The sequence below is a fragment of the Benincasa hispida genome, chromosome 6 (assembly GCF_009727055.1).
Source record: "Benincasa hispida cultivar B227 chromosome 6, ASM972705v1, whole genome shotgun sequence".
Classification (NCBI taxonomy): Eukaryota; Viridiplantae; Streptophyta; class Magnoliopsida; order Cucurbitales; family Cucurbitaceae; genus Benincasa; species Benincasa hispida.
In genome coordinates, this window is record NC_052354.1 from 38,473,516 (window position 1) to 38,491,499 (window position 17,984).

Genomic DNA, 17,984 nt, shown 5'->3' on the forward strand with positions numbered 1-17,984 from the left:
ATATTACTTGTCTCCTAAATTCTTATTAAATTAGCAAATTATCATTATTATTTCGTCGAAACGAGTATTACTCAAATGATATATGGATGTGCTAGTTCCAAAAGGTCCATCTTTGAATCCCCTACCCATTTTTGAGAAAAAGCAAAAAAAAAAAAATTGCACAAATTTAAGTTTGATTAATAAACCATAAAATAAGTATATTCAAACCCACACACTTTTAAGAAAAACTGATTTTTTTTCCGATTAATCTTGACCAACTATTTACATCCATGACGATAATTCTCATTTTCAGATTCAAATTCGCGTGTTTTATATATATATATATATATATATATGTTTAATCAAACGGGCCTCACCACATAAAGAAATTTGAAATACATGGAGCACAGTCTTATGGCTGCCTTTCTGCTATTCATTCTTATGTCTATGCTTCACTTTCAATTGGGAGTCCCCCTCTCCTCAAACACTAACCCCAATGAAGGTAATAAAAAAAACCTCTTTCTCTCAACATCATTTAATAACGGTTGCCTCTAATAGTTTTATTGTAAATATACTTTTTTTTTCCTTTCTTCAGATGTTAGATACATGAATTTTACAAGATGCTAGTGAGTTACCAGTAAAGGGAGATTACGACTATATCATAATAGGAGGAGGAACAGCAGGGTGTCCATTAGCTGCAACCTTATCATCAAATTTCTCAGTTCTCCTTCTTGAAAGAGGCAGTGAACCCACTAAATATCCTACTGTATTGAGTGAACAAACTTTCCCGAACGTCTTCACTATTGAAGATGATGGCAAAAATCCTTTCCAACGATTTGTCTCTGAGGATGGTGTAGAGATTATAAGAGGACGAGTCCTTGGTGGTTCTAGTATGCTCAATGCTGGCTTCTACTCAAGAGGGCATCCTGAGTATTTTGAAAATGCAGGAGTTAATTGGGACATGAAATTGGTGGAAGAGGCTTATGAATGGGTTGAAGAGTGTGTGGTGTTTCAGGCAAATTTGAATAATGGTTGGCAATACGCTTTTAGAAAGGCATTGTTGGGAGCTGGTGTTGGCCCTTATAATGGGTTTGATTTGAAGCATCGTATGGGGACTAAAATTGGAGGCTCCATCTTTGATAAAGAAGGAAACAGACATGGAGCTGTGGAGCTTCCAAATAAGGCTGAACCCAACAATCCTAAAGTTGCAATCCAAGCCACAGTACAGAAAATCCTCTTTTCTGGTTAGTGCTAAATGAAATGAATCTCACCTCATTTCAAGTCTCCATGAAATGGCTTTTAACTTACACATTTAAAAAATACTTATATGAGTTATAAATAGAGCAATACTTAGGTATATAAATAGAGCAATACAAAACATAAAGAAACATCGATTTTGAATATGAATATGATAACTAATAACAGGATCTTTAACTAGGTTTAGAAGTAAAATCTATTTATTAATTTAAGTATATTTTATAGAAATTTCTTTATTTCCATCAATATATATTTTCTTGATATATACATCCATCTACACATTAAATTCATTTTAATCCTCGTTCTAAACGCACTATTGATATTCCAAAGAGAATAGTGACTTCCTGAAACATTTTCACGTTGATTTCTTTTCTTCAACTTGTGTAGGTTTATCTGCAAGTGGGGTTTTGTATTCAGACTCGAACGGAAAGTTGCATACAGCATCCATCCGACAGAAAGGTGAGATAATTGTAAGTGCCGAAACCGTTGGAAGCCCTCAACATCTCCTTCTAAGTGGGGTTGGTCCAAAATCTCATCTTTCATCCTTAAAACTACCTGTCGTCCTTGACAAATCACATGTCGGACAATCCATGTCGGACAATCCTCGTTTCACTATCCACGTTGTGCTTCCATATCCAATGGCTGTATCGGCTGTAAAAGCTGTAGGACTTTAGAGAACAATATCCATCTTCAGTCTATCACATGTTATTTACCATTTTCACTGCCACCGTCATCTAGCCTTGTTCCTCCTGGATTAGATTCCGTCAGTTTGAGCCTAGCCAGCATCGTTGGAAAATTCTCCGAGGTTCTTTCTGAGGGGTCGTTACATCTGACTTCTTCCACTGATGTAAACCAAAATCCCACTGTCAGTTTTAATTACTATTCTCATCCTGATGATCTTGCTAAATGTGTTAGAGGAGTAAGAAAAATGGGAGATGTTCTTAAAACCCCAGCAATGGAAAAGATTAAGATCAAGATTTTGAGGGTAATAAAAGATTCGCATTTTTGGAACCTCAGTTGCCTGAAAATTTGTCGGATGTTAGTTTGGTTGAAGAGTACTGTAAAAAGACAGTGACAACTTATTGGCATTACCATGGAGGATGTTTAGTCGGAAAAGTTGTCGACGGTAATTACAGAGTCATCGGAATTAAAAATCTTCGTGTAGTGGATGGTTCAACTTTCAATGATTCACCTGGAACCAATCCTATGGCCACTCTTATGATGCTCGGCCGGTGAGTTTTTAAAATACATATTTTCTCTGTTTTCAGTTTATTATATCTTCTCTCCCATTGATTTTACTCTGTTTTGATAATGGTTTGGTTTCTAATTTTGCATTTTGAAATGTTTAATTGTTTTTTTTTTTTTTTTTTAACATTCAGTGCGGCCCAAACTAGACGTACTAAAAGTGTGGTGGAAAAAAAATTATAAATTGACTTTTTGGACTTTACCCTTCGTTAGGATAGTTTTAACCTCTCTTAAAGACATTTTTTTAGATTCAAACTTTAGTTTAGATATTTAAAAGATTGTTAGAAGGTAGATATGAGTTGTTTTAAATATAGAAACTAATATATATATATATATTTCAATATAGTAACATTCCACTGTCTACGAGTTATAGATAATGATAGACACTGATAGATGTCTATCATTAGCAATCACTAATACACGTGACATTTTGTTATATTTAAAAATATTCTAAGCAGTTTTTTCATTTATGATCTTAATTTTATAATAGAAATTAGCTTTTATGATCTTATTTTTTTTTTAAAAAAAGTCAAATGGTTACAAAACAGTAATTTAATTATTTATTTTTTATTCTCGAAAGTTTAGAAACAAAAAATATGAATAGTTATCAAACAGGTCAGTTTGTTAAAAAAAGAGAAATAGGTAGCAGAGAATAGAAACGAGAAAGTTATTAAATATACCCCACTAATAGAGAGCTTCTAGTACTCGTTATTCTTGAGATTATTACTCTGAGTTGCTTTTAAGTTTAATGATATATGTGTAAGGAATTTGAACCTTTAATTTCTTCTCAAGATATATATTTAAGACAGTTGAATTTTGCTTAACTTGTTTAATAACAGAATTTTTAAATTGTTTTGCAGATATGTTGGGCGTAAATATTGCAAGAAAGATCAAAATTTTTAGCAAGTATATCGGGCTTAATATATCGTAAGAAAGATGAAGTCGAAAGAGTTTAAACTACTCGTGGGCGTTTCATAACAATCTTGGCGATTCTTGTATCTTATTTCCAATTTTTAATAAATAAATGTAATTCGGATGTATAACCTAATTGAGATGTCTTATTGTATCTAGGATCACTCTCATCTAGTATTTCATTAAAAAATGAATAAATGTGATTTAACTTGAGGGTGAAAAAGAAAACTTATCGTTAAGAGGAGAAAAAAAACTTGAAAGAAGCCATGTTTGGCAGATAAATAAAAATTAAATCAAAATTATTAATAATAGGAACAAAGAGATGCATTTTGAGCCATCCAAATTAAATTGGCCGAAATCTATATATAAATCTTTGAAGGTGAGTATAGCTAGCGGATTACTTGCACCATCAAACTTTGAAGTTGAAGGTCCTAATTAATCTATATAATGATAATAAAAGTAGGTCAGGATTAATAAGAAGGTTCTAGCACCTCTAACACAACATTTAAAAAAGTGATTACCAATTAAGAAATTATAAAAGCTGAAAGGGAGATTGATTGCTTGGATAGAAATATTCGGACTTACTTTAGAGATAGGTGATACTACTTTTAGAATGTCCTTGAAGAAAGCAAAATTTTTGTGACAATATTTTGTATATGTATATGAATGTTGATTAAGCATGTCCTTTTATGTGATTGATTAGGTAAATTTATGATTGACAAGTATGTATACTATTTTAGCATGAATTGTGATTTAATGTGACTTTATCTAAGATTTGCATGTGTTATATGAAATCTAAAAATTGATAAACTATGAAATGAATAGTCTTCTACGCACATGACACAATTAACTTCTATTGGCACATGACGCGATTAACGCTCTGGAATGGCACATAACACAGTTTTGACCGATCTTGGCTAAATATGAGAAAAAGATAATGGATTAGTGGGGCAGTTGACCATTTTGTCATTGACCAAGCACATATTGAGAAACAGACACGTAAACAATTAGGTTGAGGCACAAATATCTCGCTCTCTTTAAGGAGATTTAAGCCTTCTGCATTGTGTATTGAATTTCTTAATACCAACTACCAGTGCAACTGATGAACGTATCTTTTTGGTGTCACTCCCAAAAGACCGCCAATCAAATAATATTTATAAATTACCGAACAAACTACTTATACTAACTAGTATTACAAGCGGCAATTCCAAGGTCGAACCTCAGGGTAGCATGAAAGATTTGTTCCTCGAAGAATATTTTAAGGTAAAGTAGTAAAATTGGGGGGGGTTGGCGTGGATTGGATAAGTCAAATTGTAATGAAATAAAATATAGAAATGCAATTAATAGAGACACTCTAATTTAGAGGACGAATATCAGAATGACTCAATGTAATATTGTCCATCGAAGTATTAGAATGCAATTTTGTGGTTCTTAATTATGCCTAGCACAATTGATTGGACATCCAACCAATGGTCCTAATTACCAAATTAGTTAAACATGCCAGATGAATCCATACTAAAGACGTTTTCCTAACTGCATTACGCTCTAGGACTTATGCTAGGATGAATATTTAGATTCCGTCATCTAACCAAACAATCAATATAGTTGTCCCTAGGTCAATAGGAACAATACTATTTGTTGTAGACAAGAAATCGCAAGCCTATCTAACCTTTTACATCTTATGGACTCACTAACAATTTCATGTCACATATTACTAGATAATCCCAAGCATTCAACCACAAATCCTCAAGTAGTTTTTCGGAAAATCAAGAGAAAATATGATTATAAAGCGATTCAATCAGAAAGAAAATCCGTAATAAAAAAATATAAAATTACATTATTAACAAGTAAAAAAATGTGTCCTTTTTATTGGTATGATGTGTAAACCCAAAGTAAATTAAATGTTTGATTACTAGATTATGCAAGCCTAGTATGTACATGCAAAAAGATTTTTTTTTTTTAAGAATGAATTCTAATATTGATACAACATTAAATCAAATGAGTGTGTGATAATGAAATGACTATTCAAAATGATAAGATATATACATGCAAATGAAGGAATATGAAGATGATCAAATGACACAAATAAATAAATAAAAAACTGTAAAAATCACGTCACAAAAATATAGCATAATAAACATGGTAACAAAATACATGATATGAAAGCTACAGAGAAGTGAGGTTAATTCTAGGGCTCTTAATGACAAAAGACACTGAATTGGTCAAAAAGTCGCACATGATAGAATGACAAAATTGAGTGAAAACATTTCGTGTACCTGTCGAAAGTATAAGCTTCTTGAAGGTCAATCTTACTACGTCCTCAATTCTAAACCTATTGGATAATGCCTGAGTAGAAGACTCGTGATAGTGTGTGAAGTAATGTAATTAAACAATAAAATCGGCATAAAGCTCCAAACAAAGTGAGGTTTGTTCGAAAGTCCTATATTAAGAAGCCCCTCAAATTGATCAAAAGTCATACATGATAAAATGACCAAATTAAGTGAGAATTTTTCGTATACCTGCATGGGAGCATAAGCTCCTCAAAGGACAACACTACTCCGTTCTCATTTCAAATACTATTAGGTAAAGCCTAGATAGGGGGCTTATAATTGTGTGTGCAATAATAAAATAGACAAGAAATACATACAATAATTTCAAAACATAATTAAAGAATAAAACAATTCAAGATAAAGGAAAAATGGCCAAACTCCCGAGGTAGAACTTCATATCCCTAGTGGAGTCACCAAGTTGTTGCCACGTATCTGAGACGGCGCAGAGCAATCGAGTCCTAAAAAACGGTTAATTTTAAAAGAAAATAAAAAATGAGTCCCTACCAATCTTTTTTATGGTGTGATTGAACACCAAAATAAAATAAAAAATTTCTAAATAAAAATAAACAAAACTGGTCTATGGAACTAGAGTTGCGTTCGAGAGTCGTTTGTGTGTGGGAAAGGTGTTGACACCCTACTACACCCGTTTAGAAAATAGTTACCGAATTTTATATCTTGAATTGAAAATATTCTTTAATTTTGTTAAGAAGCAATTGCTTAGGTTTTTCTCATTGAATAATTTCAACCAATATGATCCTTAAACAGGAGAAGGGAACAAAAATCAAGGGAAAAAATATGATGACTTCAACCTAATAAGAGATTTATATTATTAGGTGAGCAAAATCTTAATAATAAATGTTGAGTAAATAAACAACACATGCCAACAATGAAAGGAAGAGAAGGTTGACAAGTTAACTCTTAATAGCCCCTCGCAAACGAGACGAAGGGGCAAATCGAAGGCCGAGTTTGTCTCGAAGGAATTGATAGTGATCGAGTAGTAACAGTTTAGTGAGATAGTTAGCGAGCTGATCATGCAAGGGAACATGTCAAATTTCAAGGCAGTGGGCTAAGACTTGGTCGCGAATGAAATGAGCATCAAGTCAATATGTTTGGTGTGAGGATGGAAAACCGGATTGTAAGCTAAGGTAGCAGCACTTATGTTATCACACCAGAGAACGAGACCAAACATATGTATCAGAGTTGTGACCATGGCCAATGCCTCATCATCCTCATCCACTATCAACGACCCTTTAAAGGAGACAACCCAAGGTGAGACAGAAGCACAAAAGGAAGCTGCTGAAAGAAGTAATTATCAAGTATGTTTTGGCACTCAATCTATCGGGAACCTCATCTTTACAAACTTTCTCAACCAAGTGACCTCCATTAAACTGGACAGGAATAATTTCCTGCTATGGCAGAACATAACCTTCCAATCGTTAAAAGCAATAAACTTAAAGGCCACCTGTCTAAAAAAAAACAGACTCGCAAAGACTAGAGGAGGAGAATTAAAAACATATGAAATACCAGGAGTTAGAACAAGGTGAAGTCATTCGACTTCTAACTCTATCACCTGGATGTCATCTGGTTTAGGCTCAGGATCCTCCTTAGCCTCACAAATTGGGAAACATGGCATGTCGTCCTCATCATCACTGGAATAGTAGCACTTCGCAAGAAAGTCAGCCTCTGAGGTATAGATAATGGGCTATTTTGGTACGCTTTCCAATCTCTGTACAACCTCTATCAGCTAGGCAACATGGTTGGTCATGCTTTGCAACTGAGCTTGAACATCCTGCTGAAACTGAAGAGATCTATTAGCAAGTTCATAAACTAAGAACTCCAAAGTCATACCAACGAATTTCTAGGAACTGGTTCCTCTTCCACCATCGCGTTCACATGGACTACCTCATACTTCTGAGCCTCTGGAAAATCCAAGGAATGCTCTGGAAACAGCTTGTCCAGCCTCCTAACTGAAGTTGCAAGCTAAACAACAAGGTCACTTAGACTTTGAAAGTTAGTTCTAGCCTCTGCCTCGTGGCAAAGACTATCCGGCTGGAAGCACTCAAACTCCTACTACTTATGGAGGGTGTCATGTTGAAGTTAAAAAATACTATCCCCAAGCTCCATAACCAAATCATCTAAAGACTTACCTGACCCTGAAGACTGAGCATGAGTCGACTAGTGTGGTGCTATAAAATCTTGGTTGTCTAAGCTCTACTTCCATCCTAAGTATCCATGGTAAAAAGACTCCTCCCACCAAGAATGGTGAGGCTCATTCTCCAAATGACCATAATACCCTTCTTAGAATACCCATGTGGTACAAGACTCCATTGCAATCTTGTGGTTCTTAATTATGCCTAGCCCAATTGATTGGACATCTAACAAATAGGAACAATACTATTCGTTATAGCGCTTAATTGGTGTCATTTGGAGAATAATTTCCTTTTGCATGAAATCTTCTTTAAATAGAAGATTTTTATTTGACAAAAAGATCATGCAATTTGGATGCATGGAGAAGAAATTGTTCTTCACCATTCATACACCAAAACTTTCAAATCTCTCAAAATTCCTTTCAATCTCACTATAAATCATATCCCACAATCCGTTTTAAGGCTGGAGAATACTAGGAAAGACTCTAGCGATGGTCCACGATGTGTTCGTGATCAAAATTAATCAAGGAGTTACATCAATTTTTAGTTTCTACAAAAGTTGTAATCTCAAACTCTATTTTCTTATTATGAATCCTCAAAATTAATGTAGTTAGAGTACTTATGATCCTAATCACTTCTACATGCACGTTGTTAACTCTTTCAATTAGTATCAGAGCATGATTTAAATACTCAATTCGTATTAATTTTGGCTTGATGGGTGTTAATTCATGTGATGAATGTTGTGATGGCTGAAATGGATATATTATAATTTTGACATCTAAATTTACCTTCAATTCAGTTCTAATTATTATAATTGGCCCCTTGTTTATGGGCTTTAATGTGTGAAGAATAGTCTGTAATTTTGCTAGAGTCATTAGAGTTGTAATTTGATTGTAATTAGAAGTTTTTGGAGCAAGATAAAGTAGGAAAAGCAGTTGGAAGCTGCTTCTGTCAAGCGACGTCGTGGTGCTCCTTCAACAACACTGCGATGCTGTTATTCAGCAAGCCCAAAATCGCGACAGTAGCACGACGCTCCTTCAATAGCATCGCAATGCTATTCTTCAGCATTTTCGAAACGTGTGCATGCAAGGTCAGCCGGTTCAACGGGACCATTTTGGTCTGGTCGAAGTCATTTTGGTCCCGTTCAATCCTCTTTGATGCCTTGGAGGTCCTGTTCAAGAGGTTTTTAGTTGATTTGGGCCGATTCGAAGTGTTCAGGAGTGGTTCAGTGTTGTTTCTTAATTATTATTGTAATAATTTAGCTATTTGCTTGCTTAGGAAGACAAAACTAGTCTACTTCAGTATTTGTTTAACTAATTATGCATTATGAATGTATCTTTTAATTAAATTAAATCTTATTTATGCATAAAGTATGCCATGTGGATTTAAAATCCCACCATAGGAATGAATATATGTTATAGGTGTTATAATATATATAGTATGCACGTGTAGGATTTCATGAGTTTTAATATAAGTTGCTATATTAAATTATAAAATCCATGATGTATGTTATGAAAAATGTCTAAGTTATAAGTGTTATAAAATGAATTAGACACTTAAAATCTATAACAAAGATAAGTTCATGCTCACATTGGGTTAACAAATGACAACTTGTTTTAATAGTTAAAATAAGTCATTATTTTATAAAACTATGGTTACAAACTCACTTGACAAGATCCTGTCTAAGGCTGGAGGTACTTAAGTTGATGGTGTATAAAACACTTGCTACCTGAGGATTGAGTCGGTTCTTGAGTTTTGTTAACCCAATTTTATTAGCATGTGTGAGCGATGTGAGGTAATAAATGGTTTATCACTTAGACATCATAGGTTAAATCCAGTATAAAAGTTATATTCGGATAAACACCTAGACTTAGGTTGTTTTAATTTGCTAGAATATACCTATGTAAAAGTTTGCCCAATCCGTCTAGAACACTTCAGTGGGAAATTCATGATATATATGATATATTAATTTTAGCTCTCACATCCCTAAGAGTTCACACCGTGAGATTCATGCTTGGCTTCGTGTCGGATTTAGGCGACCGCTTCATTCAGAATGTGTTTGCATGGGTCAATAACAAGGTGAATAGGGGAAGTTGTTCATAGTAAGTTGGAGAAGGAAGTGTATCAACACATCCTACAGTTTCTACCATTAGGTTTCACCATGAGATTCCCATGTTCTGCCTGCGTGTCATTTTTAGGCGACCACCCATTCAAAGGGTTGTGACTTGGGGATTAAAATAACGCAAACTCCATAAATCGATAGGGTCTCTTAAATCCATCTTCAAAATTGTATGCCCCTTAGTAGCTTGTTGATATTGATTTCTGGGATTTGAAAATGGAGGGTTACACTTACAAGAATTACTAAGTGTTAGTAAATTCCTGACCAAAAAGCGATAATTAAATGCTATAGGAATAAGAGTTGTTCTGGTATTAGTATTTAGTCAAGAATGTTTTGATTTAGTGAAGGAGTTGACTACCCCTCAGTAGTAGTTATTCTGACTCACTGAAGTATCATGGCAAATTAATAAGATATGGGTACCTTATTACTTTTGCTAAAACTTGTTTAGATTCAATAGCATTTCACTAATAGAATTTGTTTACATTTTTAGCATATCAAACTCAATAATTCAACTACTCAATTTGGATAAGTTTAACGGTCACAATTACTCGATATGGAAATCAAATATAAACAGGTTACAAGTAATTAATTATCTGAGGTTCGTTTTAATGGAGGAATGTCCTTCAGTTATTGGCTCGTTAATAAGAAAAAATGTTTGGGATCCCTATGAAAGATGGGTAATGACAAATGAAAAGGGCGAAGCCTATATTTTAGCAAGAGTATCTGATGTCTTGACTAAAACACACGAGAGCATTGTCATCGCTAAGGCAATCATGGATTTGTTGCGAGCGATGTTCGGATAACCATCTACATCTATCAGGTAGGATGCTCTTAAGTACGTTTGCAACTATCGCAGGAAGGAAGGATCCTCTATTAGAGAACATGTTCTGGATATGATGGTCCACTTCAATGTGGCGGAGGCAAATGGCACTGTCATAAATGAAAAGTGTCAAGTCATTTTCATCACGAAATCTCTTCTGAAGAGCTTCCTGCAAATCCGTATGAATGAAATGATGAACAAAATTGAATATAGTCTGAAAACTCTTTTAAACGCGCTTTAGACTTACCAGTCTCTTATGAAAAGTAAGAGACATAAAGGAGAAGCAAATGTTGTTACCTCTAAAAAGATCCAAAAAGGATCATCCTCAAAATTAAGCTTGGACCTCCACTTCACATAATAAGGGTATTCCAATGAAGAAGAAGGATAAAGGGAAAAAAAAGGTTCCTGCGAAACGTAAAGGCAACGGAAAAGTTGCAAAAAAAGGAAAATGTTTCCACTACAATGAAGACAAACATTGGAAAAAGAACTACCATAAATATCTTGCTGAGAAGAAAGCTGAAGAGACAAAAAAGGTGAATATGATTTACTCATTATTGAAACATGTTTAGCGGAAAATGATAACTCTATCTGGATACTTGATTCAGGGGTCACTAATCATATTTGTACTTTTATTCAGGAAACTAGTTCCTAGAGACCTCTTGTAAAGGGTGAGACGACTTTCAAGATTGGAATTGGAGAAGTTGTCTTAACTAAAGTAGTAGGAGACCTGAAGTTATTTTTAGAGATAGATTTATTCTTGAAAATGTATTTTATGTTACTAATATGAGAAGGAATTTAATATCTATCTCCTATTTGTTAGAACAATTGTATAAAGTATCTTTTGATATTAATGAAGTGTTCATTAGCACAAGAGGTGTTCAAATATGTTCTGTAAAACTTGAAAACAACTTATATGTGTTAAAACCAATAGAGGCAAAAGCTATTTTGAACATTGAGATGTTTAATACAGTTGAGACTCAGAATAAAAGGCAAAAAGTTTCTCCTAATACCCATCTTTGGCACTTAAGACTTGGCCATATTAATCTCAATCGAATTGAAAGATTTGTTATGAGTTGACTCCTAAGTCAGTTAGAATACAACTCTTTACCTCTGTGTGAGTCTTATCTTGAGGGTAGGATGATCAAAAGATCTTTTAGAGGAAAAGGTCTTAGAGCGAAAGAACCTTTAGAATTTGTGTATTCAGACCTCTATGGTCCGATGAATGTTAAAGCACGAGAAGGGTGTGAATATTTCATCATATTTATTGATAATTATTCAGGTATGGCTATGTTTACCTAATGCATCATAAGTCAGAAACTCTTGAAAGGTCCAAAGAATATAAGGTTGAGGTTGCGAACCTGTTAGGTAAAGCAATTAAAAGACTTCGATCAAATCGAGGTGGTGAATCAAAGCCATGAACCTCGAAATTGAGTCTATTTACTATCAGACATGGTTGGGTACCTTAACCTCAGAAGAATGGTGTATCAGAAAGGAGAAATAGAACCCTGTTAGACATGGTTGGTTCAATGATGACTTATGCTCATTTTCCTAATTCGTTATGAGGATATAGTACAAACTATGATATACATTTTGAACATGGTTCCTTCAAAAAGTATTTCTAAAAGACCTTATGAATTATGGAGAGGGCATAAAGGTAGTTTACATCACTTCAGGATTCGGGAATGCCCGACACACGTGTTAGTGAAAAATCCAAAGAAGTTAAAACGTCATTCAAAATTGTGTCTATTTGTAAGATATCCTAAAGAAATGAAAAGTGGTCTATTTTATGATCCTTAAAATGATAAAGTATTTGTATCAACAAACGATATATTCTTAGAGAAAGACCACATGAGAGATTATCAACCTCACAGTAAACTAGTATTGAATGAAATTTCAAAGACGCTATAGATAAACAAAAAAGAGTTGTTGATCAGGTCGGTCGTTCAACAAGAGTTGTTGATGGAAAGGGTACTTCTAGTAAGTCACATCCTTATCAAGAGTTGAGAGTGCTTCGACGTAGTATAAGAGTTGTTCAACAACCCACCGGTATATGGATTTAATAAAAACTCAAGTCATCATGCCTGATGATGTCGTAGAGAATCCATTAACTTATAAACAGGAAATGAATGATGTAGACCGAGACCAGTGGATCAAAGCCACGGACCTCGAAATAGAGTCTATTTACTATAATTCGGTTTGGTAAATTGTAGATCAGTAGGATGGGGTAAAACCTATTGGCTGTAAATGGATCTACAAGAGAAATGAGACCAAGCTGGTAAGGTACGGACCTTTAAGGCTTAACTGGTAGCAAAAGATTATATCCAAAGAGAGGGGGTGGACTATGAAGTCGGTTAGAATACTCTTGTCCATAGCCGCTTTTTATGATTATGAAATTTGGCAAATAGATGTTAAGACAACCTTTCTAAATGGCAATCTTGAAGAGTATCTATATGGCTCAACTAGAAAGGTTCATTGAACAGGGTTAGGAGCAAAAGATTTGCAAGTTAAAATGATTCATTTATGGGTTGAAACAAGTATCTAGATCCTGGAATATAAAATTTGACACTAAAATCAAATCTTACGGCTATGAACAAAATGTTGACGAACCTTGTGTCTACAAAAAAATTGTCAACAAAACTGTAGCATTCCTGGTGTTGTATGTTGATGACATCCTACTCATTGAGAATGATGTAGGATACCTAACTGAGGTTAAGTAGTGGCTAGCAATACAATTCCAAATGAAAGATCTAGAAGAAGCTCAGTTTGTTCTTGGAATCCAAAATGTTTAGAATCGCAAGAACAAAACGTTAGCCATGTCTCAAGCATCATAGACAAGATGTTATCTAGATATAAGACGCAAAATTTCAAGAGGGGTTTGTTACCTTTCAGGAATGGAATTCATCTATCAAAAGAACAATGTCCTAAGACACCTCAAGAAGTTGAGGATATGAAACGTATTCCCCATGCATCAGGAGTTGGTAGTCTGATGTATGCCATATTTGTGTACACGACCGGACATATGCTATGTAGTAGGAATCATTAACAGGTTTCAGTTCAATCCAAAATATGATCATTTGACTGCCATTAAGAATATACTCAAGTATCTTCAAAGAACGAAGGACTATATGCTGGTGTATGGCGGTAATTATCTGATCTTTACAGGATACACTGGCTCTGATTTTCAGACCGATATAGATTCGAAGAAATCAACTCCGGGAGCAGTGTTCACTTTAAACGCAAGAGCTATAGTTTGAAGGAGTATAAGGAAAAGCAGTATTGCTGACTCCACCATAGAAGTGGAGTACATGGCTGCATGCGAAGTGATAAAAGAAGTAGTATGACTAGGAAAGTTCTTAATCGATTTGGAAGTGGTTCCAAATATGCATTTGCCTTTCACCCTCTATTATGATAACAGGGGAGTAGTTGCTAATTCTAAAGAACATAGAAGCCATAAATGCAAAAAGCATATTGAGCCTAAATACCATCTCATCAGGGAGATAGTACATCGAGGAGACGTGATCGTTATGCAGATAGCCTCAAAAGACAACATTGCTAATCTGTTTACTAAGGCCTTCTCGGCTAAAGTGTTTGAGGGTCACCTAGTGAATCTATGACTACGAGTTATGTAAATCTAGGGCAAGTGGGAGAAGTCATGGGTATGTGATGCCTTAGTTTATTATATTTATGTTTTTTCTCTCCCACAGTCAACATTGTATATATATCACCCCACTGAAGTTTTAGTCTAAGTGGGAGTTTGTTGGGCTGTATGTTCTAAAACTCGTGGTTTGTAAACATTAAATATATTCTATTTTATTGAGGTTATTTAGTAAAAATGTTACTGAATATGTATATCGCATCCTCTTAATCCTAAATCCAATAACCTAAGAACCCCTAGTTATAATATGTATATTTGAACTTTATGTGGAGACATAAAAGTGGATCAAGTTCGAGTAATAGCCACAACGATCTATAGTATAGGGATAAGACTGGGTATCTTAACCTGGGGACACTATGGATGTAGTCCACTTTGTATTTAATACAAATGATGTGATCTTGAATCGTTCATGTGGAGACATGTGAGTGGAGGCATCCTATGAAATGAGTTTGCATAAGACCGGACCACAAAATAATCACTTTTACTTTATAACATCATTTACTGATAAGACTGACTATTTCAATTTGATGACCTAGGTAACTCAATCTTAATCTTGAGCTAACTATGAACTCCTATTTATTTGGGATTTTCTTTTAATCTGCATGGGTGAGAGTGGCTCAATATTATCGACTCAATGAGACTTCCATTTTAGGGGTAAGACTAGTAAATAGCTGGGGACATAATCCTACAAGATGAAATTCACTCCTACTTGATTCTAGAGATAGTAGATAGGTTGTTCTCTTAAGTGCTGACTTCGGATCTTGAACAAAGGAACCTACCCTCTCATTGGCTCGAGTGGGATGTAGTTTAGTGGTTGGATCACAAACCAATTGTTCATTACAGGATTAGTGAGACTTAAGGAGCAAGATGTAATTATATGGGTAAAATGGTAACTTTGACCCAGTTGTAATTACGAGAAACCTGTGAAGGATCGACTTACTAATAATAGTTAAATCAAGTGGATAAAAATATATCTACAGTTAGGAGAGTACAACTACTGGTCTTTAGTGGAGTGTCCCGATACTTAACGAATATTGGAGCTAATGATCTATAGGTCCATTAGGTCTTCCAACTAGCTCATATCAGACTAAATCTTAGGACAGTGTAATGAGAGAATTTGAAACGTTCTAATTTAGTTTAGGAAATTATTGTTAATTATATGTGATAATTAATTGATGTTTAATTGTCGAATTAAAAAGTTAGAGAGTTGGAGAATATTTACATGTGATTTAAATATTACACATGAATAACAATTCATGGTTGGATTGGTGTTTTAATTAATTTAGTATTTGATATTAATTTAATTTAATTAATTAATTTGTTTCATTAACTATTTAAAATTAATTACTAGAATTAATTTTGTTTAAAATTCTTTTAAAAGAAATTAGTTTGATATAAAATTAATTATTTGAATTAGTTTGATTTAAAATTAATTATTTGCATTTAATTTTAAGTAAAATTAAAATTTGGATTTATAATATTGAAATTTAAAATTAAACTAAAACCATTTTAATTTAAATTTATGAAATTTAAATTCAAACTGGGATTTAGGGTTAAGGTCGTATGGAGTATAGCCAAGTGGTAAGGCATTCGTACTTTTCCCACTACCTAAATGATGGAACTGAATTTCCATGGAAGCATGTGAATGCCTTACATTTAGACATTCGTTTTTTTATAAAAACAAAAGCAGTAGAATAAAAGATGCATTTGTAGGATAAACTTTCAAATAAAACCATAAACATGCTAGAAAAGAGGAAAAAGAGAAGAAATCAAAACTCACCTTTGTTGATTTCTCTAACTTTCCTCTTTCACCGTTATCAACGATCTCGAACTTCTCCAATGAAGAAAGATACCCCCAACAAAGTTCCCTTGTTATTCTCTAGGATTTCAAATAACATGGAATAGTGGTCTCCAAGAACTTTTTTGAGCGGGAAAAGTGTAAGAATTTCTAGAGATAAGTTAGAGAGAAGGTGAAGGTTTGGAGGGTAAGTTTTTGGTGTAACAAAAATCCTTTTTTTTCCTAAATGGGCTATAAGGATATATTTATAAGGAGAATGGTTCCAAGAACTTTCAATTATACCCTTAGTGCTAATTAATTAAATAACCCTTATTTAATTAATTGACACATTAGTTAAATAACTATATATTAAATCCCATTTAATATACATTTAATTAATTATCATAAATATCATATATTTATACTAACCTCCAATCTTTATTATTTCTTAATCAATTAATTAACCAATTAAATAAATATATTAAATTTTATTTAATATGGAGTTAATTAACATATGAATATCACATATTTATATGTATACATCTCTTTATAAATCCAATTCATATGAATCTAATATCTTATTCAAATATATCTCTCTTACGTAATTTGGATTATAGATCATATCTATAATTAACCATTATATATTAATCTCATTAATATAAACTTTCATCATTTGATTTGAACAATTGTGAGCTAACAAGTGGACCTTATGAACCTAAAGATTAGAAGATCCAATGATATGAGATTAATTGATTAAACTCCTTTAATTCAATTAATCAATATTCATTAACTACTAATTACTCCACCAAAGATCGGTAGGTGTACTATTCACACTATAGATATATTTCTCTATCCATGGATATAACCAATCAACAGAGTGATGACCCTTCACAAATGCTCATAATTATAGTTGGGTCAAAATATCGTTTTTACACCTGCAGTTACATCTAACTCATGAAGTACCACTGATTCTTCTAATGAACAAACAGTTTGTAGTCTAACTATAAACTAACATCTCTCGAGCCAGTGAGAGGTTGAGGCCTCATTGTTCAAGACCCGGAACTAACTATTAAGGGAGCAATTTACCTACATTCCCAAGGAATGGGAAAAAGTGAATTTCATCTTATGTAGCTGTGTTCCCAACTCCCTAATCAAACAAATCCCCAAAATGGTAGGCTCATTTAGTCGGCTATTATGGTCACTCTCACCCATACAGATCAAATGACTGTCTTCATAAACAGAAGTTCACAACTTACTAAAGATTAAAGTCAAGTCTCCTATGGTCATCCTAGTGAAATATTTTTTTCCTCAAGTAATGGTGTTATAAAGAGAAAATAATTATTTTGTAGTCCAATCTATGTATAAACTCTTATACAGGATACCTCCACTCACATGTCTTTACATGAAAGTATGGTTCATATTGTTTATACGCTTACATCTCATGTAACAATTACAAAGTGGGTCGTATCCGCAGTGTTACTAAGATAAAGTACCCAACCTTCATCCATTTACTACAGACCATTTAGGTTATTACTTAAATATGAACCACTTATATGTCAACCACGTACTGTTCAAGTGACATCATATAACCTTGAATCTTAGTTTATTAGATTGAATTAATGTTGTCTAAATATTAAATAAAATACCTATGATTTTATTAGATAAATAATTTTTGTTAACAAAACTATAAACCACGAGATACACTAGATTTAGGACATCAATCCCAACAATCTTCCACTTGTC

The 17,984-nt window shown here is 33.7% G+C and overlaps 1 pseudogene; it reads left to right on the plus strand.

The window, feature by feature from the left end:
- Nucleotides 1-378: 378 nt before the first annotated feature.
- On the plus strand, nucleotides 379-3,469 carry LOC120080396 (annotated as a pseudogene).
- Nucleotides 3,470-17,984: the final 14,515 nt, after the last annotated feature.